Below are 24246 nucleotides of genomic sequence, written 5' to 3' on the forward strand. Positions count from 1 at the left end.
GGTCGAATACCATGAATCTATGACCCTCTTTCGACACATATGATCACCACTGTATCTAAGTCAAAAACGGCTAAGTGATTTGTAGATAGTTGCTTGCTTTGCACTTCACCAAAATATTACGTTTGATCATCGTTTGATCTATTGCTGCTTGAATCCTTGCTTGCAGCGGTTCATTGTTTGTTCGTCACGCAATGCTTAATCCCATTTTAGGGGGTAGGGGTAGGACAATTTCTATCCTAATACGTAAGGGTCCATAAGGCTTGGAACCACAGGGAGCACACAATCTTGTTGAGTAGGAAGAGATAAAATTAAGCAATGAAAAGAATGAATAGTCAACCATTGCCCCTGTTGTCATCTTTTCCTAGACAACCGCTACCTACACGCCCTGCGTAAATACTGTAACGCTAAACTCATACCTAGGTCTTTTCGCGCTGTGCAATTATTTTTGGTTTACATATAATACAGTGGGCTACACTCGGGGAAATGGGAGATGGCCGCGTAATAGGGGTTGGCAGCTTAAGAGCCAGTTCCTGTAAATACCGCGAATGAGATGACAGTCGCGAAATTTTCGATTTCTTCATATTTTGCCCAAATAACCTCTATAGTGAGTTGTTTTCGAAAATACCATTCAAAGGTCCTGAAGCGCTTTAGTTTTTTCGAAATTGAGGAAAGTTTGAAAATCGCCATTTTAGCTGCCTGACGCCGCCGAAAATGGCCGAAAATTGTGAATTTTCTTTTCGCTCGTACAGATCAACGCGATGATATCTATCAATAAACTTTAGGTAGCTCATAGTGCATGTCTTGCTGTTTCTAACGCATTAATTTGATTAGCAAAAGCTCCGCGTTTAACAATATTTTAGGCCGATAAAAGTACCTTCATCGAAGCTCGTGAGCGAAATGGCTAATTTTGGCTAATTTCAATACCATCAAAAGTCCACTGGTACATTGAATTTGAAGTCGAAACTAAAATTTTCTGAAAGCCCATACTCTATATTATGTTGTGTGAAAGTCTCTTCCGCGGCCCGAAAAAACTAACCCGTCGAGAGACATAAACATGTGGTACATTTTTGTAAATTCGTCATTCGTTAAACCAACATGGAACTTGGCCAGCTACCTTCATCAAGAACAAAAATAAGCGAATGAAAACCTTTTTCGTCAATAAGGATACTTGTAATGTTTTTTTTTTCCTTTTAGATTAACCACATGATTAACTTTTGCAAGCATTTGCAGTTAAATCAAAATAGACGCTGCTTTTGGCACATCGTGATAACAATGGGGTGACAGGCCTACACAACTCCTATCCACGTGTAATAGCCGCTTTGAGAGTTTTGCTCGAACTAGTATATCTTTGAGGATCTGCCCCTTTTGTATTGTACGATAGGGGGATCTTTGAATATTTCGCTAAGCAATAATCCTGTTTTTAGGAGGACATTTCACCAGAGTAGAGCCGTTAGAGGTCATAGGTCTGCGTGGTTTCCGCTGCTATCCGCGTGTAATTTGTTGAGTTTGACACCTCTGTTTTTGGCCACGTGCTATTTTTTTAGCTCATTTGATTGCAAGATATGTTTTAAGCTCTCTAAATATTAGCTCTGGAGGGACAAAGTATGAAATATTCCGTGAGCATGTTGGTTACTTGCATTTTGTATTATTTCGCCGGGCCCGGCTGTTTGATTTACTGTTGCAAGTTATGCTGCTTGTTATCACGGGTGTCATATTTATCTTTGTCCGGCTTCGCCAGAGATAGCTGTAGCTTTCCTTGTTGAAAGCTATGAGTCTGTCTTAGAGAGACGTTCTTATGCTTCTTGCATCAATTTCATCGAGCTTTTTGTCCTTCCAGTTTGTTCGTTCTGGAACTGCAAAAGTAGGTGTTCACGCGCAAGTCTGTGGACCGTTTTGCGTGTTGCTTATGATATTGTGTGGTTTTGTTCAGGCAAAAGCTCTGAATTTAGGAGTTCTTCCTATGATTGTTCATCCAGCTCCACGTTGTGGTTGTCATTGCTTTTATTTGCGATGTTGTCAGGTTTTCTGGAGACTGTTAATAGTCCCTCTTTTGTTAGGAGGCTCGTAGCCTTGTAGATCAGGCAAGACCGCGGTTTCGATCCTTCTGGATCTCATCAGTTGCCGATAACATGGAGTGGTAGAGACCAATACTCGGTAACACTCCGCACCTGGCATATTTTTTTGGTATTATATACTCGTTCGGCGGATCGAGAATTCTTGATTGTGATTGGTAGTTTTGCCACTAGCGAATGGTGGGCATAAAGTCTTCGATCCTATTGTACACAGCTTGACACTGTGTTTTCTATGATGGCTATAACGCTTATTTTCTCCAGCATGTGTGATTTGAATTGAAGGATAAAGCGTAAGACAGTTATGCGTTGCATTTATACGGCATATCTCCAAGTTTTGGAGGGTTGCGTGGAGTATTTTGCACGCATTTCGTATGTTTATCGGGATAGAGTTGACGTCTTCCTGCAACACCTGAACAAGATGGTGTTGTCTACAGGATTCCCTGTGAGTGCGGCAAAGTCTACATCGGGGAAACAGGGAGATCTATGTAGGAGAGGATCAAAGAACACGACAGGGATATACGACTCGCCCGAACCCAGACCTCCGCCGTTTCTGAACACACCCACGAGACCGGCCACCATCCTATCTGGAATGAGGTCAAGTTTATTGATCGAGATCCTCACTGGTACACACGTAGGGTCAAGGAAGCTATTCACATAAGACTTCACCCTAACAACATCAACAGGGATAGTGGAATTGAAATTCCTGAAGCATGGATACCCACGATCAAGAAACACAACAACAGGAGAAGGGTACAACAGCGGACGACTGAGAGAACAGCTACTCGCCGGAATAATGAACAATAGGAGGATCGAAATGCACCAATCACAGCCGACCTTTGTGATATAAATGATACCGTGCAATCAGTCGACCTTATCGCCTGAAGAAGACTAGCAGTAAGCAGTCGAAACGTCGCGATCTACATCTCAAGTGACTACATCGTGAGACAAACGATAATACACTTTATTATTACCAAAACTCCTTGTCTATTTTCATTTTCGTAGTGTAAAACTTCACTATGCTTATGTTGAAGAAACACATATGATGTTAGTAGCCTTTTTTGCGTTCGTGAAATTTGTTACAGCATCTCAGCACAAAAGATAACGAAAGAAATCTTTGTCAAGATTTGTTGACAATTGAAACCACCGACTCGGACTTGAAAGTGCACGAGCTGCACTATGCAAATGAGCAGCTTTTTATTTAAATATTTCTCATTATATCAGTATTAGGTATTTTTATAGGTATTTTAAAGCTGACGAATTTTGTACCGTGGATAAATAAAGACATCTATCTATCTAGCTAATTGTCAGACTTTCCTTTCAAAAACTTTTGCAAACACACCAAACAAGCAGAAACAATAAGAAACCGTCAAAACAGGTTTTTGTTATGATGAACCATTGTCTGAGAAACTCACAAATTAACTCGATACCAGAGTAGAGAGTTTTCTTGCTATATTCTTAAGTCAGAAAAAACGCAAAAACATACGCGTAAGCTTACAACTAGCGTGAGCGGATCTTATTATTCATTCCCAGCGCGAGATTGAAGTCTCGTTTTCGACCCTGAAAAACCCACCTTTTCCGTTAGCTCAGAGCATAAAACTACATATAAGCGCCCTGGTTCGTATTCTCTGCCTTATTCCCTGTCTTCCTTGTCATCGCTGTGAAAAATACGCAAGAGAATCTCTTAACTCTCACCATTTGATCACGCAACGTGACAACATCCACGCGAGAGCCCCCGACATGCGCGTGAATCCGCGCGAATATATGACGTCAGGATGGCGCAATTTGTTCTAAAAATAGAAAAATTGTCCCATATCATAGGTGCGCGAGAATCCCGAGACTTACGGTCTCCGTCCCCGATTATGGCTCCTGTTTAAATGTCATCAGATATTCTTGATAAGCAGATAGTAGTGGTAGGCTAGCCCTTTCCGCACAATGGTCAGGTTTAGATATCGACGACATTCCGACGTCGCAAATCGAAAAACAACGTTATCAGTTTTGGTGCAAAAACGGTGGTAAAATGGTCCGCAACGCCTATGATTGATCAAGGTCCATTTCTAGGCTTCGCCCGTAATTAAGATCCAACTTTTTACTGCAGCCAGAAAGAACATACAACGCAAAAGGTAGCCAGTATAAAAGGGCCGAGAAAAACAGAAAGGAAAGGGCCAACAAACGAAATTGAGAACGGTTAATGGCAAAAAAAAGTCCAAATTTTGGCTTATGCGCATGCCCGGAATTGAAGTTTTGCTCAATTTTGTACCTAATCCTCGAAAAATCTCTCCTTTTAGTAAAAAAAAAAAAGCTTTTTAGCAAAACTTAGGCTTATTTAGCGTCATGGCGGCTAAAAAAAACCTGACTGAACGGTTAATAACGGTATTTTTTGGCGAAAGTTTGGTATTAAAAGGGTTAATATTATTACGGTCCATCTCTTCAGGAAGTGAGATTTACAATCCCCTCTTAGAAATGCTAGCTACGTTTGGGGCTGAAATTATTTGAAATTTGTGCTCAGAATCAAGGAAACACCATTTCTGAAGACCCAAAATTCAAAAATTTTCCAGAGGAGCATGCCCCCGGACGCCCCTAGTAAAGAGCACCTCCAGCGTTCGATTGTCAATCGGGCAAGCAATATACATTAGGAACCCTTCTATGCAGAAAGGTTGGCTACGCCCCTAAAACATAAATTCCATTGGCTATTAATATCATTTTCATCAGCTTGTGTTACCTCAAGATCAATGCCGTCCACCGTCTTGCTGAGCGACAAATTTAGTTCTCCCGAGACTCTCCCGGTAGAAAACGGGCCAGCTCAGACCAGGAGCCATAATCGGGGACGGAGACCGTAAGTCTCGGGATTCGCGCGCACCTATGATATGGGACAATTTTTCTATTTTTAGAACAAATTGCGCCATCCTGACGTCATATATTCGCGCGGATTCACGCGCATGTCGGGGGCTCTCGCGTGGATGTTGTCACGTTGCGTGATCAAATGGTGAGAGTTAAGAGATTCTCTTGCGTATTTTTCACAGCGATGACAGGGAAGACAGGGAATAAGGCAGGGAATACGAACCAGGGCGCTTATATGTAGTTTTATGCTCTGAGCTAACGGAAAAGGTGGGTTTTTCAGGGTCGAAAACAAGACTTCAATCTCGCGCTGGGAATGAATAATAAGATCTGCTCACGCTAGTTGTAAGCTTACGCGTATGTTTTTGCGTTTTTTCTGACTTAAGAATATAGCAAGAAAACTCTCTACTCTGGTATCGAGTTAATTTGTGAGTTTCTCAGACAATGGTTCATCATAACAAAAACCTGTTTTGACGGTTTCTTATTGTTTCTGCTTGTTTGGTGTGTTTGCAAAAGTTTTTGAAAGGAAAGTCTGACAATTAGCTAGATAGATAGATGTCTTTATTTATCCACGGTACAAAATTCGTCAGCTTTAAAATACCTATAAAAATACCTAATACTGATATAATGAGAAATATTTAAATAAAAAGCTGCTCATTTGCATAGTGCAGCTCGTGCACTTTCAAGTCCGAGTCGGTGGTTTCAATTGTCAACAAATCTTGACAAAGATTTCTTTCGTTATCTTTTGTGCTGAGATGCTGTAACAAATTTCACGAACGCAAAAAAGGCTACTAACATCATATGTGTTTCTTCAACATAAGCATAGTGAAGTTTTACACTACGAAAATGAAAATGGACAAGGAGTTTTGGTAACTCGATCAACAAAATCGAAATCGTTATTCCAAGTTGATTAAAGAAAGCGTCATCGTAACTTTGCTGATTATTTCTGCTTTATTCACATATTTTCAGCTTAGCTTTTAATATGTTCTCAAACATTTATCAATCAAAGTTATTGTTTGACTTCGATGTACGCTTTCACACGAAAGTGCGGCGGAAGTACAATTTGTCATGTTTACTGACTGTACAAAACACGCATCGGCGGGCGCTCTCATTCATCGACAAACAGAGAATTTACTGGATTTTTACACGAGTACAACTGAGCAGTATCTACGGACGTAAAGTTATTGGGCCTTGATGAAACATCAAGCGTTGCTTACAATTCAAGCGAAACTCAAACTAGTAATTATTTTGTTTTACTTTTCGGTCGCGATAGACTGACAAATTCCTTGCAAGCGTGTGGCAAGAGGAGCTAGGAAACTATGAAATCCTGAAGCTCTGCTAGATCTAAATATGTCCAGCTAGTTTTTTGCTGTGTAATGGAAAAGCTGTTAACCTTCAACATATGTGAAATTTAAAGTGGAGTAATGTACAGCTCATGTAAAAGAAGCATCCGTCGGAACACAACTTGGTCAGCGATATATATAAGCTTACAGCGGAACATACCTAAATTCGACACTGTCTTACTTCACTCAAACTGGAGCAGCTTACGACGAAAATACTTAAGCAAAGTTCCAACAGACGTAAACGCGTTGAGTTGTGGGCCAAAAACATGAAAAATTTCGGGAATTTCGGACGCCATTTCCCCCGCGCGACATCCGCAAAAATCCTCGAAGCATGTACGCGCGTGTGCCGCAGGCGATGGCGCAATTTGTTCTAAAAATAGAATTATTGTCCCATATCATGGGGACAACCCCAATACTAGAAATGGCGCGCGCTTACGGTCTCGGTCCCCGATTATGGCTCCTGCTCAGACCCAATTTGTTGACACGATTTTTGAGTTGTTGATCTTTGAAAATTGGTTATGAGCAAGTGTTTATCTTGCAGCAAAGAAACTTTTTTTTGAAGTTGATTTTTGCTGTTGACTTTAAGATTGATGACAATGTTGAAATTGAGAGGTTGATGGAGTTGATGTTGAGAGGAAATTGTTGAATTAAAAATAAAGTTGCTGAAGTTGACAGGTAAACAGTGTTGACGTTGAGATTTGTTGAGTTAGGTATTAAGTTGTTGGTTTTGACACGAATTTTTATTGTTGAATTTTGCTACAATTTGGTTACCATGGGCGTAGCGCAATTGACGAAGAAACCTTTGTGGTTTTCTGTCTTGCTGCTTACGTTTTGCAAGTGGCGGACGACTGTTGCAACACTCCCAGCGAAATGATGTCACAGTATGTGTTTTGTTCAGAGGTATGTGCCACATTAGGTGATAGGAAACGAACGATTCATCTATAAATCTGGTGGGAAAAGACAGGGGCAATTGTACCCATTAGAATTCCAAGCACACGGGTAAGAAATACAAAGGTTGAATCATCTTGCCTTATTAGGCCACAACTTTTCGACAGTTAATCACGAAGTTTCGCTAACTGCACACGCTTGGTAGGTAGGTAAAACTTTATTTATGCAGGGTGGCCCATTCAGCACAGTGGCTGGTATCCAGAGGGGCCCTGCTAAATACAATTTCTAAAAATATAAAATGTCTAATAGTTTAAAATAGTTATAAAAATAGAGTTTAAAAAAAACTAATGTCTAGTAGTTGAAATAGTTATATAAAAAGAGTTTAAAAAATTGAAACGAGTTACAAGCATGAACTGTTAGGGAAAAAAATAGATATCATAAATTAGATGCTATAAATAAAATGGGCTTTAACAAGATTTTTAAAAGAGGAGAGTGATACAGCTTGTTGGATTTTACAAGGTAGTGAATTAAAAAGGGCTGTGCCAGAAAATCTAAAAGTACGTTTGCCAAGGCTAAGTTTGGGTTTGGGTAGATGGAGGTCAGCCTTCCTTCGAGTGTTGTAACCATGTACATTGTAGTTCCTAATGAAATAGTTACTTAAATACTGAGGAACTAAGTTATGCAAACATTTAAAAACTAAAACACATTTGTGGATTTTACGGTTGGTTTCTAAGTCAGTCCACCCTAAAACATTAAAAGTATCTCTAGAAGAGTCACGCTTGAGAATGATACGGGCAGCACGGTTTTGCAACCGCTGCAGACTTTTGCTGGAGCCAACAGACAGTTAACCCCAAGCAGTGTCAGTATAACTTAAGATTGGCTCAATAAGGGTATTGTAGACACACTTCGCTGCTTTAAGAGTGAGGCAAGATCGTATGCGTGCTAGAAGTCCTAGACGCTTATTAACTTTTTTACAAGTAGTGTCTATATGCTCTTTCCAGTGAAGCTGTTCATCGAGCATAGTCCCAAGGTAAGTGAACTTCGTCACTCTCTCTATGTCCTTGCTTTGAATCTGCAGGACAAAGTCTGAGGTGGTTTGCAGCAGTTGTCTTGTTCCAAAGAGTAACCCTTTGGTTTTGCTCTGGTTTAGTATTAGCTTACTGTTCACCAACCACTGCTCAACACGGTTGAGGTCTTCTTGTAAATTTTCCCTGATGTTGCTAGCCTCAGATCCAGAATAATAGATAACAGTGTCATCCGCATACATGCTAATCGACGAGTGCAGTAAACATTGAGGCAAATTGTTTATGTGTATCACAAATAATAGAGGCCCCAACAAGGAACCCTGAGGAACACCGAAGTCGAGAGGAAGGCTGGATGATAACTCCTTTCCATATTGAACTCGCTGCGAGCGGGTGGTGAGATAGTTTCTGAACCAGCCGAGACTGTGCCCTCTAACTCCATAGTGCTCTAGCTTGTGAAGGAGACATTTGTGGTCAACAAGATCGAAAGCCTTTTTTAAGTCAATAAAGGCAGCGCCAGTCAACTGTTGTTTGTCCATGTGTTCTAATATATGATCAACCAAGTGGACAACCGCGGTTTCGGTAGAATGCTTCTTACGGAAGCCGGATTGATATACCGATAGAACTTTGTTAACCTCAAAAAATGCTAACAGTTGAACTTGGACCGCACGTTCCATGACCTTGGAAACGAGGGGGAGAACTGAAATCGGACGATAGTTGTTCTCGTCATCCTTTTTTCCTATCATTACCTGGTCTCAGACCAAGATTTCAAGAAATGCTGCAATGAGACGGTTATTTTTGAAGTAGAATGTACCTGTTTACATGAAATGGTTGTGCTCGAATATTTACGCCAAACATGATGGATGCAACTGAAATCGATTTAAAAAAAAACTAATCGATTGATTACTCAAGTTTCACGTTTCAAATGTTTTTTTTTCTTGAAGTCAGGTTCGACTGTGGGTCTTCCACCAAAATTAAAACAGCCGATATTGAACGAATGATGTGTGCTACAGTTGTAACCTTAAAAAGAAAAAAAAAATCAGGGAAAATCAGTTTCGGGTAATATGCCTGTGCCGGTGATCGAAATAAATTTGCATAACCGAAAGCAACATCTATTTTAATTTAACTGCAAATGTTTGCAAAAGTTAGTCATGTGGTCAATCTAAAAGTAAAAAAAAAAACAAAAAAAAAAACAGGTTGCAAGCATCTTTGTTGACGAAAAAGGCTTCCATTCGCTTATTTTTGTTCTTGATGAAGGTAGCTTTCGAACTTCCATGTTGGTTTCACGAATGAAGAATTTATCAAAATGTACCGCACGTTTATGTCTCTCGACAGGGTACTTTTTCCGGGCCGCGTAAGAGACTTTTACACAACATAATATAGAGTAAGGGCTTTCAGAAAATTTCAATTTAATTTCAAATTCAATGTACCAGTAGGCTTTTGATGATATTGAAATTAGCTAAAATTGGCCCTTTCGCTGTACGAGCGAAAAGAAAATGCACAATTTTCGGCCATTTTCGGCGGCGGCAGGCAGCTAAAATGGGGATTTTCGAACTTTCCTCGATTTCGAAAAAACTAAAGCGCTTCAGGACCTTTGAACGGTGTTTTGGAAAACAACTCAACCATAGAGGTTATTTAGGCAAAATATGAAGAAATCCGAAATTTCGCGACTGTCATCTCATTCTCGATATTTAGAGGAATTGGCTCTTAAATTCCTTTGGGTACAACTCACAAAGGAAATATCGTATTAAACAAAACCTAGAAAGGTTAACTAAGTTCAGACAACTGTGTACATAAGTATAAAATACTACCAAATGAATTACAACTCATCACAGTTAATTTGGTGGAAAACGTTACTTATTTCCTGGAATGGTACATATCGCTCAAACTAATGAGATTCTTTTATACGATTTGTAAATGAGCGCACAAGTTAATTTACCTCTTTCATGAGTGACAATTAAATTTGGCCCAAAATGTAAAGTGTGTAAAGCGTTTAGCATCGTGGAGGTCCGGAACCTTGTATGTTGCCATGGTAACAAAAATTGTTAAGCTCACATTGCGGAGCACCTCTAGTAGAATCTTACTGTAAAAAATCAAATATTTATGATAAATATTTATAAATTGACTGAGATATCCTTGTTTACTTGGCTAATTTGCATATTTTAAAAACTTGAATGTCTTTGGAAAGAAAAGAGATATTTGAAAACAGTAAACAGCATTTTTACTCTTGTACAGACTACTTGTTTATGTCTTAAAATGGTTCAGATTTGAATGATGCGATTTTCGTCATAGTAGCACTTTGAGTGCTAGTAATCTTGGTGTAAACTGACCTGACTAATTAATGATCTCGTAGTTATTGATTTGGATAGTACTACTTTCCGGTGATGACAAGAAGATGAATGCTTGTTCTCAAAATATTTATCTTTAGCCTACTGACATATATTAGGGTTAACATCCGTTTCCGAGTAAGAGAGGGAACGAAAATGAGATAATAGCTCCCATTCCTCTTTGATCAATGCTAGCTGCTCCACAAAACGTAAAAATACACCAATAATCTACCTCAATAAACGACTGAAAAGACTTCCCAATGCAAATTCTTGAGCTTGGAGATGGCCCTTGTAAAATAGGCACCAGGATCCCGCCGGGATCCCGCCAAGATTCCGGGCAGTCGCCGGGATCCCGCCGAGGTGGCCCGTTTTCCCGGCGGGATGCTTCCGGGAAAAATTCCAGCCGCGTATCTCGGCAAGAATCTCGCCGAGAAATCTGTACTCACCGGGATCCCGCCAAGAAAAAAACTCTCCCCCGGGATCCCGGCGAGAATCCTGCCGGGAAGCAAAATCTTGGTAGCATTCCCGGCGAGAACTAAATTCTCACCGAGAAAAAATTCTTGCATAGAAATTCCCGCCGAGAAGTTGCACATTCTCGTGGCTCAAACGCAAATCCCGGCGAGGGTGCGTTGAACCTGATCTTGAGATTTGACCCTGGAAGCAAGTACCGCTCTAAAACTATCGTTAGCCATATCTTGTTAAAGTTTTAATAGTTATTATGCACTAGTCAATTGAAACCCCCACCCTTTGGGTCCCGGGGAAGGGTAGGGGATAATAGGGGCATTAAATCACTTTTGAACAACAATTTGTCCCCTGGGGGTGGTTCATTTGACTAATTGCTTTCACGTCATCATCCACTACAATTGATATTCAATCTGAAGCAAGTAATTTGTATTGAAATTCGAATAATATCCGGAAGGTCGACGGGTTCATGTCATGACCTGTTCTCATCTTTCAATTTCTACAGGTTTTATTCCAATACCAAGGTTCTAGATCTCCGACAGAAATGAGCATGTTGCAGTAAAAGTTAAAGAGTGTTTTAGCCTGTTGAAGCACAGATAATTTTCCAAAAATATGATACACTTGTCTCAATGTGAAGTTAGTATTATACTACTAATTATAATCAAAGCTGCATACATGTAAACTTGGAAGACGAACATTGAAGAGGCCCTGTGCCTAAGAAACGACCGATGATTTCCGGCTAAAAAATAAAATCGCCCGATTTTTATCTCCCAAGTAGAGGTTACCGAATACTATTTAAAAATGAATTTCTTTTGTTTCAGTTTCGCTTTAAAACCAAAAATATCCAGCCGCAAACTTTTTCCGTCTGATAGCAGCAAAATCAGACCGAAAATAAGCGCCCGCAAAAAACCGGTCACCCCAAAAGATCCCAAAACGAAGACCATGCAGACTGCAGACTCTTTTTTTCTAATGCTTGACTCGCACCTTTTTGGTTCTAGTTACAAAATGTGTTCAATATATCCGACGGTTTGTTATTTATCCACAGGCTGCACAAACTCACCATCTGACTGTTGATTCAACAGACGACCGCGTTTAATAGACTTTGTATGGGAAATTCCCTTTAGTCCTAAATATACTAGAATAAAGCATAGAAATAAACTTCACTTACCTCAACATAGGGTGTTCTTTTATGTCTTCCGTACATTTTGGGCGCAAATTGCGTCTATTTTTAACGTGTTTGTGGTTTGCATTTTTATTTCTTTCGTTCAATTTGTTGGTGTTGCTGTTTTTTGGATGTTACTAAAGCTTGTAACGGGGAACGGGGAACGGGGAACGGGGAACGGGGAACGGGGAACGGGGAACGGGGAACGGGGAACGGGGAACGGGGAACGGGGAACGGGGAACGGGGAACGGAGAACGGAGAACGGAGAACGGAGAACGGGAAACGGGGAACGGGGAACGGGGAACGGGGAACGGGGAACGGGGAACGGGGAACGGGGAACGGGGAACGGGGAACGGGGAACGGGGAACGGGGAACGGGGAACGGAGAACGGAGAACGGGAAACGGAGAACGGGGAACGGGGAACGGGGAACGGGGAACGAAGAACGGGAAACGGGAAACGGGAAACGGAAAACGGGGAACGGGGAACGGGAGTCTGGGAACGAGTGTACAGCGAGAACCCACCTTCGAATTCAACATGGCGGACAAAGGAAAGGAAAAGGGAACAATTTGGGGAAATGTGAGGAAGTGTTACGGCTGTAAACGTGAGTTTCTACCGGCTGTGCCCCAGAGTCCAATATGCTCCTGGGATAAAGAAAACATAAGATAGCGCCTGGGAGAAAATCGAATCGGTGTTATCACATGCTACCCCAATCGATCAGTACAAAATGCAGACTGTAGACTGCAGAGCGGGTACAAAATGCAGACTAGTTACAAAACTGCAGACTGGGTACAAAACACAGACAGAGAATAAAGACTGTTATTCGTCTGATACGTGACATGTCATTTGAAAACATACCGAGTGTCACGCAGTCACTTTTCCGCCGTCATCTTTCACCAGCATTAGCATTATTGTGGAATATTCCTTGCTCGTTTCCGCATCTATTTTGTCTTTAACAAAGCAGCCAGACCACATGTTATTTATCTGCTGCTCACCTGATTTGCCAGCTGACTTGCCGGTCTCCGAAAGGCCGCCATGTTAGCTGCAGAATGCGAAGACAGCGGACGACCCACGTTTAAAGATGGTCATGCGTTATTTCACTTGTCCTCGATATCATATTGCGAGGGGTATCGAATGGTCCCATTAAATTTGAAAGTGCTCGCAAAATTTGGCCTCTGCTCGAATTGCTCGCAAAAATTAGATGAGTCCTCGCTTGCTCGTGCTCGTAAAATTTTTGTACCTGTTCGGATGCTCGGATTCTCGTTAAAATTCTCTGCCGTGTAGCAGAAGCATAATTTGCACCTTGAAACAAAAATTGCTGCTGGAAACAGTGTTTCCCGTATGGCAAAACTGGGAAACATTGGGGAAACATGCACGAGCTATGATTACTATGAATGTTTCTGGAAAAATGCTTCCTCGTTTTGTTGACGTTTTATTGAAACTGACCGGCGAAAGTTCAGTCCCAGGTAGTAGGGTAACCCTACCTGAACATTTTGCCCGTAAACGCGGGCTATCTTTGTTTGACCCTCTTGGAAGGGTAACTCTAGTGAGAGGGTTACCCTACCCTCCAGGACCCTAATTGCTTGTAAATAAGGCCTTAGAAAACTTTAGAACTCCTTTAGCGTCCACCTAATGACTCACGTGAAACTAATATATACGTGACGTAATTTTGCGTCAAACGGCATCAAACAAGGCATATGTAAGCTGCTGGGGATGCCTTAGTTGAAACGCGATAAGATCTTAACGTGTTGTCTAGCTTTGCGTCTGTTTTCCTGTTTTGGCGCGCACAAAGTGAGAAGATATGAGTGGACTATGAAGGCTTGAAATTCTATATAAGAACGACTGTGGCCTGACCAATTGGGTACGTAGATTGTGATAATACTGATTCGATTTTCACCCCAGGCGCCATTTCATGCTTTGTTTATCCCAGTACCAATCGGACTCCGCTCTAACAAGAACGTACTGAGCACACGATCTGGGGGCACAGCCGGTAGAAACTCAAGTTTACAACCGTAACACTTCATCACATTTCCCCAAATTGTTCCCTTTTCTTTTTCTTTGTCCGCCATATTGAATTCTTAGGCGAGTTACCGCTGCACACTCGTTCCCAGACTCCCGTTCCCGGTTCCCCGGTTCCCCGGTTCCCCGGTTCCCCGTTTCCCCGTTTCCCCGTTCCCCGTTTTCAGTTTTAGTAACATCCGTATTTTATCTAAACCATGCCGATCGCGTCTAGACAAACTGGAGCTTTCAATGGCGACGCGACGACTAGCCGCGTGCTCTTAAACGTGCTATGTGGTTTATAAAAGAAGATAAGATCATTGTTGACTTTCGTGTGTGAGTAGCTTCTTTCTTTTGAAATTTCTGCATGATTTTAATTAGAAGTCCATAGATAGGATTACCCCTCGGCTCTCAGGATTCCAGTGACCATCACTCAGAGATGATTCTAGGAGGCAGCGTAGCCGAGTGGTTAGGGCGCCGGACTTGAAATCGGGAGGTCGCGGGTTCAAGTCCCGCTCTGACCACTTAGCTGGACTTGTTTCTCGGTGGACCCTAGTTCGACTCCTCGGTAATGCTTGTAAATAGCCAACTGGTCTGTCTCCCGTCGGTTGGGATTTTAAAGCCTATTACGTTTAGTTGATATATTTGTTTCCTTCATTTAAAGTGGCATGCCTGTGAACTAGCCAGGTGTAGATAAGCGCATCGACCACTATAAACAACATTTGAACATTTTTTTTTGAACTTTTTTTTTTTTGATCTTCCGATAGCAAACTCCGAATATTGTCTGTAACATTAACGCTCACTTGGCCTTGAAAGGTCTTGAAAATTTTCTTTGTGACAGCATTCGGCAAATCTCTCTGGTGAACATCTTTCCGCAGGCCACACAAATAATAGCAAACTTACGGAGCCCTGTTAGTGCCATACACGCGCGCGTACAGTATCATATTTAGGATGTATCCTTTTTTCATTTTGGCGAACACTTTCTTACCTTTGGCGCGACTTTTTTTTTGGCGCGCCTTTTTTTTCTGGCGCGACTTTTTTTTTTCTGGCGCGACTTTTTTTTTCTGGCGCGACTGTTTTTGCTGGCCCGACTTTTTTTGCTGGTCCGACTTTTTTCGCTGGCCCGACTTTTTGCTCTGGCGCTCATTTGTAGACCGCTTCTAGATTTATTTGCGGACTCAAAGTATGAACACGTGTGGTTGAGCGTCTGGTTGAGCAAGATGGGTGACTCGACTGACAACCATCTTGATTTAATAGACCAATTTCGATATATTAAAATTCAGTCTAAAACAAAAGACCTCAGTACGAGGCTCTGGGGAATAACTACAGAGTTTGTGGGGTTTATTCCTCAGAGCCTCTTGCTGAGGTCTTTATCGAAATATATTGGTCTATTTAGTTCTGAATATTGCCGTATTCGTAAACTAATTGAAAGAATCAATAGAGGGAAAGTAGCTAGTTTTATTTTTTTGCTTTTTTCTGTGTTTACAGTGTAGGTTATCCGTAGAAAAACACAAAGCCATGCCATGAAATGCGACACCTCGAAAACCACAACAGGCAGAACAAGCTTGATTCTTACCTTATTTTGCGCCCACAAGAAACTTCAAGTATAGCAATACTCGTTGTAAATATCTAGTCCTGTATTACGTAAAAAATTAAGCAAAAATCCGTTTTCAAGAGCAGGTCTCAATCGTGTTATCATTTATTGGCGCTAGGTCTTTTCAACCCTCCGGGAGGAGCCGCTGTCCTAAATCATTTATTATTCAAGTAAATCAACATGGCGGATAACGACGTCCGTAATCATATGATTGATTGATGATATGATTAATCATATCATTTGGACTTCAATTATAAGGAAATCATTGATGCCTCTTTACTTCTAAGTCTACGTCAGGAACACAAGAGAATACAGCGGACAAGAGAACACAGGGGAATACAAGAAAACACAGGGAAATACAAGAGAACATAGGGGAAAACAAGAGAATACAGGGGAATACAAGAGAATACAGGGGAATGCAGAGTAATATATAGGGGAATGCAAGAGAATACAGAGGAATAAATAGGCAAATACAAGATAAAACGTGAGGAGGTATGCAGGGAAGCACAGGGAATATGAGAGAAGTAACAAGAAGTTCTAAACACACTACAATAAGGGATACCTGAAGTACTTACCGAGAAAAAAGTCGCGCTAGCAAGAAAAAGTCGCGCCAGAAAAAAAAGTCGAGCCAACAATAAAAAGTCGCGCCAGAAAAAAAAGTCGCCCCAGAAAAAAAAAGTCGCGCCAGAAAAAAAAAAGTCGCGCCAGAAAAAAAAAAGTCGCGCCAGCAAAAAAGAGTCGCGCCGGAAAAAAAAAGTCGCGCCAAAGGTAAGAAAGTGTTCGCCAGAATGAAAAAAGGATACATCCCAAATATGATGCTGTACGCGCGCGTGTATGGCACTAACAGGGCTCCCTACAAACTTGCCGCGGGAGTCTTCCTGCCAAGGTCGTTAACCCAGCAATACGATTGGCTGACTAAAATTACGTGGGACATAGCGAGTTGGAGAAAACCTTTGAGAAAGTTCGAGGGCTTCTTCGAATTCTGTTGAAAAATCCACCTCAGAAAAGGGCTGAAAATGGTTTGTTTGCCTGGTTTGTTTACATCGAAGCTTCAGCAAGGACTTTTCTGCAGGGAAAAGGTGTTTTGTTGAAGTTGTTGTAAGCTTAAATTGCGTGCCAGCTGTGTGAACGTCAAACCTTGGAGGTTGGTTGTGCGAGGAATTTTACGAAGACTTCTTCAAGCTAACCTCGATGGAACTATGTGCATGTACGCTGAACAGTTTTACCAGACTCCAAAACCTGGACTTCGGATGAAGATAAAAATTTTTAATGGAAGCCATTCACACAGAGGTGAAGTTGTTCTTGTTACCGCTTATAGTAGGCGACGATTATTGGACTTAAATTTTGACTCGACGAAGCTTGAAATAGTCCAGCTGTGGGACAAAATTGGTCGTTTTTTGATAAAAGCATCAAACTTGGCAGGGTTACTAACCTCTATAAGACAAATATTTCCTGATATGGAGCCATGCCAAATTTTCTTCCAGAACCATGGAATGCGCATGTCAAAAATATGGGATGCCCTTACATGGAAACGAGGCTGATGCAAAATACCAATTTTTTTTGCCTTCTGGGACTACTATGCTTAGTGTCTTGCTTTTTTAATACAACAACAAATCAACCATTGCCTTTGAGTCTTAAATTATGTCACGTGATAGTCGCTTGACCATTATGTTCAATTACCAGCAAAACAATAGACCAATTTCGATACATTAAAATTCAGCCTAAAAAAATAGACCTCAGTGCGAGGCTCTGGGGAATAACTACAGAGTTTGTGGGGTTTATTCCCCAGAGCTTCGTCCTGAGGTCTACTGTGTTGGGCTGAATGTTAATATCTCGAAATTGGTCTATACGCACTGATGAAATCATTACCATTTTTAGAACTACCAAAGAAATCATTCAAACTCAGAATTAAAAACAAACTACTAAGTGTTCTCGAAGATGAAGATTCCTTCATTGAGGTTTGCAGGATCATTTCTAAATTAAAATGCCAGTAGCAGTAGTAAAAAAAGCAACAACTAACCAACAATCAAACAAACAAACAAACAAAAACAATATTATCTATTAAATCACATCCTTTTCCCACTTTTTATTTTTATTTTGTTCACTATTTTTTTCTAACTTTCTATTTTTCTCTATTTATCATGGTAAGAATAAAAGTAATAAAAGTGATAATAATAATAAATCATTTGTAACTATTGATAAACTGGACCGCCTAGACTAGCATAGCTATCCGCGGGCCAGTCCAACTGTAAAATGTAGGTTTTATTAAGAAATAAAATGATGATGATGAACGATGATGATTTTTTACATACCAATTTTATTATTTGCAATGTAGATTCTATTATCTAGGCTAGGAAATTCAAACCTTGAATGTATGTTTTGGATGTGCCAAAAACGTAATATCAAAACTATGCATCAAATCGAGGCTGAGATACAGAGTCAATTTATATAGGTTTGATTGACATGATTTTCTTGAGTTACTTGCTTACTGTGATTGAGACACCTTTTCTATTTCGTGTTTGAAACTTTTAAATATGCCGGAATAGATCAGGTATGTCACAACACTAGCTGAACTTTTTGGTCTGAAGGAAACGTTTTGAAAAACAGCTTTCATTGGCTGTAACGTTCCTAAGCCTGCTTTTAAAAACACTAGCTGAATAAAGGTTCTTTTAGTTGTAATTTCCACCACAACTGCACAAACCGGTACAGCGGTCAAGATTAGCCTTCAAGCATATGTTAATTTTTTAAGAGAACAAGAGTTTCCAATCACTTTGCTGTAGTATTTTTCAAAGGAAATGCAGAAAAAAATGTAAATAGCATTAAAATGTAAAATACATCAATCCTGTCAATTTAGATAATGCAGCCTATGAATTTGTTTAGGTTGCTTTTAAAGTACCTTCTAAACTTAAATGAGAAAACAAGGAAACTTGTGATACGACCTACTGGATGGTATATTTTATGTCCGTGAGAACTGTTATCTTTAATCTTATTGATATACGGTAAGAATAATATTTCTAAGATCCTAGACCTAAAATTCTAATCCTAATATCATATTAACTTACAACAACATTCTACTTATAAACCTGATTTCCGTGATTACAGGGTAAGCTGTTCCAAAGGGTTGCGCCGCTGCAACTAAAACTATTTTTCATGTAGTTAGTTCTCGGAGAGGGAACAACAAGTTTGTTAACCGAGTCCCTCGGAGCATAATTTGATTCATTTCGTGTTGCAAATTTAGAAGTGAGATATTCGGGAACCAGACCGTTTAAAGACTTGAAAACCATTAGAGCTTTCTGAATTTGACATTGAAATTGCAAGTCTTTCCAGCTGAGTTTGTGAAACAAGGAATCGAAATCAGCGTCACAGCCCGATGAAGTTATTACTCATGCAACATGGTTTTGTAGTTTTCTTAGCCTGTTAGATAATGTTTTGCCACAATTACCCCAGACTAGGCTGCAGTAATCAAAGTGAGGTTGAGGTAATGATGCTGCATATGCAGAGTAGGGTAGATTGAGGCACAAATGACTTAAGGTGATTCCTTAGTATTGCATCGCGCATCCCTAAGTCATGAGCCCGTACGCGTGCAAAACGTAAGAGATTTCCCTCAAACTAAGCTCGATAGCCTGAGTGAAATAAATGCTCCTTTTCTTTTAAATGAGCACGGTTACCCCGATTTTTTTCGGGTATTTGCCAAGAACAGTCTAATAAAGAACATATTTAATGAAGAAAAAAAGTTTGATAGTAGAACATGATTTTTTTGGGAAAATAGTTCCGTACTGGGTGTATTTTGGCCAAGGCGAGGACTTCAAGCTAACCACGGAACCGTCCGAAAAAGTGCAATATTCCCACAACAAGGCAATCAAAAACGGCTTAAATAAAGCAATACTGCTTATGTGAATAAAAGAAGCTTTACTTTCAACATAAAATTTTGTGTCTTTCAAGCAACCAAGACTTAATTCTGGAACGATACCGATTTCGCCCCATGGCGAGTTCGCCCCTACTATAAAATTTCTATGTCGAGTTCGCCCCAAAATTCTGTGTTCGTGTTCACGTAGTTGTCATCGAGTTATTAAAAGTTTTCGAAGAATCATTTCAGTCTATGTATGTTTGTGTCATCTCGCCATCAGGGAGTCTCGCCACCAACGAACTTCCGGTCGCCACCGAGCGAAGTCAACTCGCACCAAGTGAAGTCACCTCGACACCAAGCGACGTTTCCTCGCCACCAGTAATTTAATAAGGCAGTAAGTAAGCAAGCAAGCAAGCAAGCAAGCAAGCAAGCAAGCAAGCAAGCAAGCAGGCAAGCAAGTAAGTAACCCTTACTTAAACACGATAAGTAATTAAGCTTGCAGCTTGTGGGGTCGTGTATAAATAAACAATAAAGAATAGTTACAAAATAAGAATTAAAAAATTTACAATGTAAGATGTAATCTAGTTTACACAAAAATTTGCAGCTAATAACAATTACCTAATTATTAACATTATGTGACTAATAAACGTATACCAATGGGCAGTCGAGTCATCTTCTGCAGTATATATTCGCAAAGCTAATGTCCCTGACCAAAGTAGGATTATTGATCATCTTAGAGAAGCTGTTTACACTGTTCGCCATTCGGCATCCAATCGGTAGAAAATTCCATAGAATAGTACCTCTGTAAGATGCAGTGGGTAAAAGAACGAGGAATTATCTCTATATGCGACTCGATCTGGTTGGAGGCGAACTCGATCTAGTTGAGTCGATGTAGGGGCGAACTCGGTGGGGGCGAACTCGCCATGGGGCGAAACCACCCCTGCGTCAAATAATTATCCAAATAAGCCACAGAATTTCAGTGAATTTATTACCTTTTCTTCTCCGGACTCAGGCTAGGGCTGTCCATCGCCGACCCGACATTAAAAAAAAAAGAAAACACAAGGATAACCAAACAAAGACGTATTTATGCTTTTGTAGCGGTTAAAACAGAAGAAATTACGTTTAGAAACACCTTTTGTCCTGATAAGCGTCTGTGCTTTTGTGAGGAGAGAAAATAAGATAATTAAGTATGTTTTACATATTTGCTTTCGCTGTCAGAAAATATAGAAATCTAACGTAGATGTATTAGTTTTAGCTCGTTTTGCATTTCCGAGTTCAGGTTACTGTTCCAGTTAATTAACCGTAACAGACTCCTGCTAGTTTTTTGTGGGATCATAACTGTAATAAGCGTTGAACTGTAATTACTACCTGCAATAGTCTTTTGTTAAACTGTTATCTACCTGTATTGTTTTGAAAGTTATTAATCTTGTAAACGATGAATTCCGTTATAGCCAATCGAGCTTTCTGAAATGTATTAGACAATGTTTAGTTAAGACTTTTTAATAGCCTTACGTAATCCCGTAATATTCTTTGGTTAAATTCTGGCTGCATTGCAGTTACATTCTGGTTGCATTCCAGTTATGTTCTGGTTGGATTCTGGTTGTGTTCTTGGATTAAAAAGATATCGTTGGACCTAAGTTCCGAGTGCTGTTGACGTCTCTGAAGATAATTCCCTGTAACAGATCCGGTACTGATCCCCGCAGCAAGAGAGTTTCCCCAGGTTTTTACAGAAGTGCTTTCCCAGGCCAAAAACCTATTAGCACACTTTTTAGCGGGAAAATCCCATCTTACGTTGCTGCGAGGTTGACTGCGAGATACTAGGTACCCTATTTGCTACGATTTGCCACTATTTTCCGCTATTCGCCACTATTCGAGACTGTTCACCACTATTAGCACTATTCGAGACTATTCGCACTATTCGCACTATTCGCACTATTCGCACTATTCGCACTATTCGCTATTCGCGACTATTCGCTGTTCGCTATTCGCGACTATTCCCTATTCGCTATTCGGGTTTTCCAGACACCCCTATCTCTTTTCTGATTGGTCGAAAGCGTACAGGGAATTTTCGAAATCAGCGCCTGTGACGTCATCTCTTCAGATTATACAATAATCATGTCAAGGACTCTCGAGGTCACGGGTAATCATGTCAAGTTCGCGCGCTTTGTGTTGCTTGCCGTCAGTGGAGAAGCAAAAACATGACTTCCATTTTTTCGTTCAATGTATAATAAAACAATTGTTAGATTCGGTTTTTGTGATATCCAGAATAATCAAGGTCTCGGTAAGGGTTATCTGTACGGGTCCGCAAATGATCCCAGGACCGCAAATGATCCCGGACCGCAAATGATCCCCAAATTGGACCGCAAAATGATCCCGGACCGGAAATGATCCCCGATAGGGACCGCAAAAGATCCCGACTAAAAAATAACAAATGGCATGGATGATGGGATGGTGTGGATAAGGAATTGGCGTACGTGAATACCGATGTTTATATTAAAGCCATCTTATAATTATAATGGCTTACAAGTTGCTTTTTTTTTCATACTTTCGACTAAATTTTGTCGCTAACTACGATGTTATGAATATCACCACTCAATCATCAGAACACGACTTGGCTTGCATTTCTTTGCAGTTCTCAGTAAAATTATGATCAGTGCAACATACGCTACATATCCTCCTTTGTTAAACATTGATATTTCGGTGTTATAGTTAAATCACATTTTATCAGCCATTAACGCCACTCTTCTAAAATCTAACCATGAAGCAACTATTAAGGAAGACGCTGTCACCTGAGTAGACCCACAAGCCTACAACGCTTCATCACTCTGTAAAACACCTTAGTGTGTAGCACTGGAAATTTGAACAAAACTGAAGTTTGGGGAAGCGCACAGGCCTAAAACTTGGCGAAGTGTCTTATCTAGTTATCTTCTGTAGCGTACATCACAATTTCTTAGCTTTTTCCATTGGTTGGTTTTCGATTTATTATTATTTTTTTATTGCGTGACAGTTAAACCGATCTGAACCGTTCGAAGAACAAAACAGCAACTGTGGAATATTTCTTTGTAAAATGATAAAACATGTTTTTTAGTTCATAATTTTTGTATATGTTCTCACCCTCCTCTGATATAAATCCATGCCATTCCTTATTATTTTATCGGGATCATTTGCGGTCCAATATGGGGATCATTTCCGGTCCGGGATCATTTGCGGTTCAATTTGGGGATCATTTGCGGACCCGTACATATCAGCCTCAGCCTTCGGCTTCGGCTTCGGCTGATAACCCCTACCTCAACCTTGATTATTCTAGATATCACAAAAACCTCATGCAATAATTGTTTATTACTATACATTGAAGTCACTATCTCTTTTCTGATTGGCTGAAAGCGTACAGTGAATTTTCGAAATCAGCGCCTGTGACGTCATCTAGCTGCAGATTATACGATAATCATGTCAAGGACACTCGAGGTCAGGGGTAATCATGTCATGTATGACCGCGGTGCACGATTTCTAAGGGTAATCATGTCAAGTTCGCGCGCTTTGTATTGCTTGCCGTCAGTGAAGAAGCAAAAACATGACTTCCTTTTTTTTTCGTTCAATGTATAATAAAACAATTCGGCTTCGGCTGATAACCCTTACCGAGACCTTGCTTATTCTGGATATCTTAAAAACTTCCACCAATAACTGTTTATAATTACCTAAAATTCGCCTCACTAGAACGTTTCCCTGTTTATTTATTTGAATGTTAGTCAATTTTACATAATCAATATTTTGACACGAAAATTTGTGAGGGAAACTCAAAATTTCGCTCATATCTGAAACTATAAACTGACCTTCAGAATCCGTTTTGATACAGACGGAAAAACTACTTGCGCGAAATTTCACGCACGAAAGAAAATCGCAATCTTTTGTTTCTTCTGGCTCGCAAAAATAGGCTCGCGACTCCGGCTCGCAGCCACGCAGGCTCGCACATTAGTTACACTCGAGTAATGACTGAAAAGTTGGGTCAAATCCAAGGGAATTGAGACTCAGTTCGAGTTAGCGGGGGAATTCGAGTTATCCGAGTTCGAGTTACCGGGGTTCTAAAGTCGGGACAAAACAATTCTGATGCCAACAACAACGAGAGGTATGTGATGTAAACACAAAAGCTTAGTAAGCTGAAGTCAGGCACACCGAGCGATGAGAAGCGGAAGATTCCACACTTCATTAAACACTTATTGCCATGTGTTTGATCAATATCGGATCAAAATGTTTTAAGTGAGTTGAGCAGTATCGCACAACTCTTTGTGTAACTACTGTATGCTGGCAGCCACTGATTGAAACCTTAAAACCAAACCAGGACGAACTCCTCTGTGCAGAAAATATTATGCAAACTACTACCCATACAAAATGCTGAAAATGTTTTCTTTTTCTTGCACCCAGCAGCAGCTAGTACATAATGTATGCAAATTGACAGTAAAGTCAAGGGAGAAACTAATCAGAACCTCAGTGTGATTCAATACCATTGAAAAGCTGTCTTTTTCTGACTTACCGGCAAACCATCTTGACACTTCATGTACAAGTTAGTTTGACATCTGTGAACAAAGTCTTCTTCTGCCAATAGAATTTATAACTACTCATCTATGTTGATATCAGCAATCTAAAAAAATCTGTACTAGGGATACCTTCTGGCAAGTGCCAACAAGGTGAAATTATTTGTTC

The 24246-nt window shown here is 40.4% G+C and overlaps 3 protein-coding genes and 1 non-coding gene across 4 annotated transcripts in view; 3 read left to right on the plus strand and 1 right to left on the minus strand.

Annotated features, from left to right (window-relative positions):
• LOC145487527 (uncharacterized) overlaps positions 1 to 24246 on the minus strand; it is a 572009-nt gene that overhangs the window by 134679 nt on the left and 413084 nt on the right. The gene's annotated exons all lie outside the window — the stretch shown is intronic.
• LOC145487565 (uncharacterized) overlaps positions 1 to 24246 on the plus strand; it is a 400759-nt gene that overhangs the window by 124781 nt on the left and 251732 nt on the right. The window lies entirely within an intron of this gene.
• Trnas-uga (transfer RNA serine (anticodon UGA)) lies at positions 14559 to 14631 on the plus strand. Its single transcript has one exon. It is a non-coding gene; the product is annotated as a tRNA-Ser (tRNA).
• The window catches only part of LOC145487541 (uncharacterized), a 111379-nt gene continuing 110553 nt past the window's right edge, over positions 23421 to 24246 (plus strand). The window contains exon 1 of the mRNA XM_081466372.1: positions 23421 to 23671. The gene's annotated coding sequence lies outside the window, so the exon portion shown is untranslated. The remainder of the gene's footprint in view (positions 23672 to 24246) is intronic.

Source organism: Orbicella franksi, chromosome 5 (assembly GCF_964199315.1).
Source record: "Orbicella franksi chromosome 5, jaOrbFran1.1, whole genome shotgun sequence".
Lineage (NCBI taxonomy): Eukaryota > Metazoa > Cnidaria > Anthozoa > Scleractinia > Merulinidae > Orbicella > Orbicella franksi.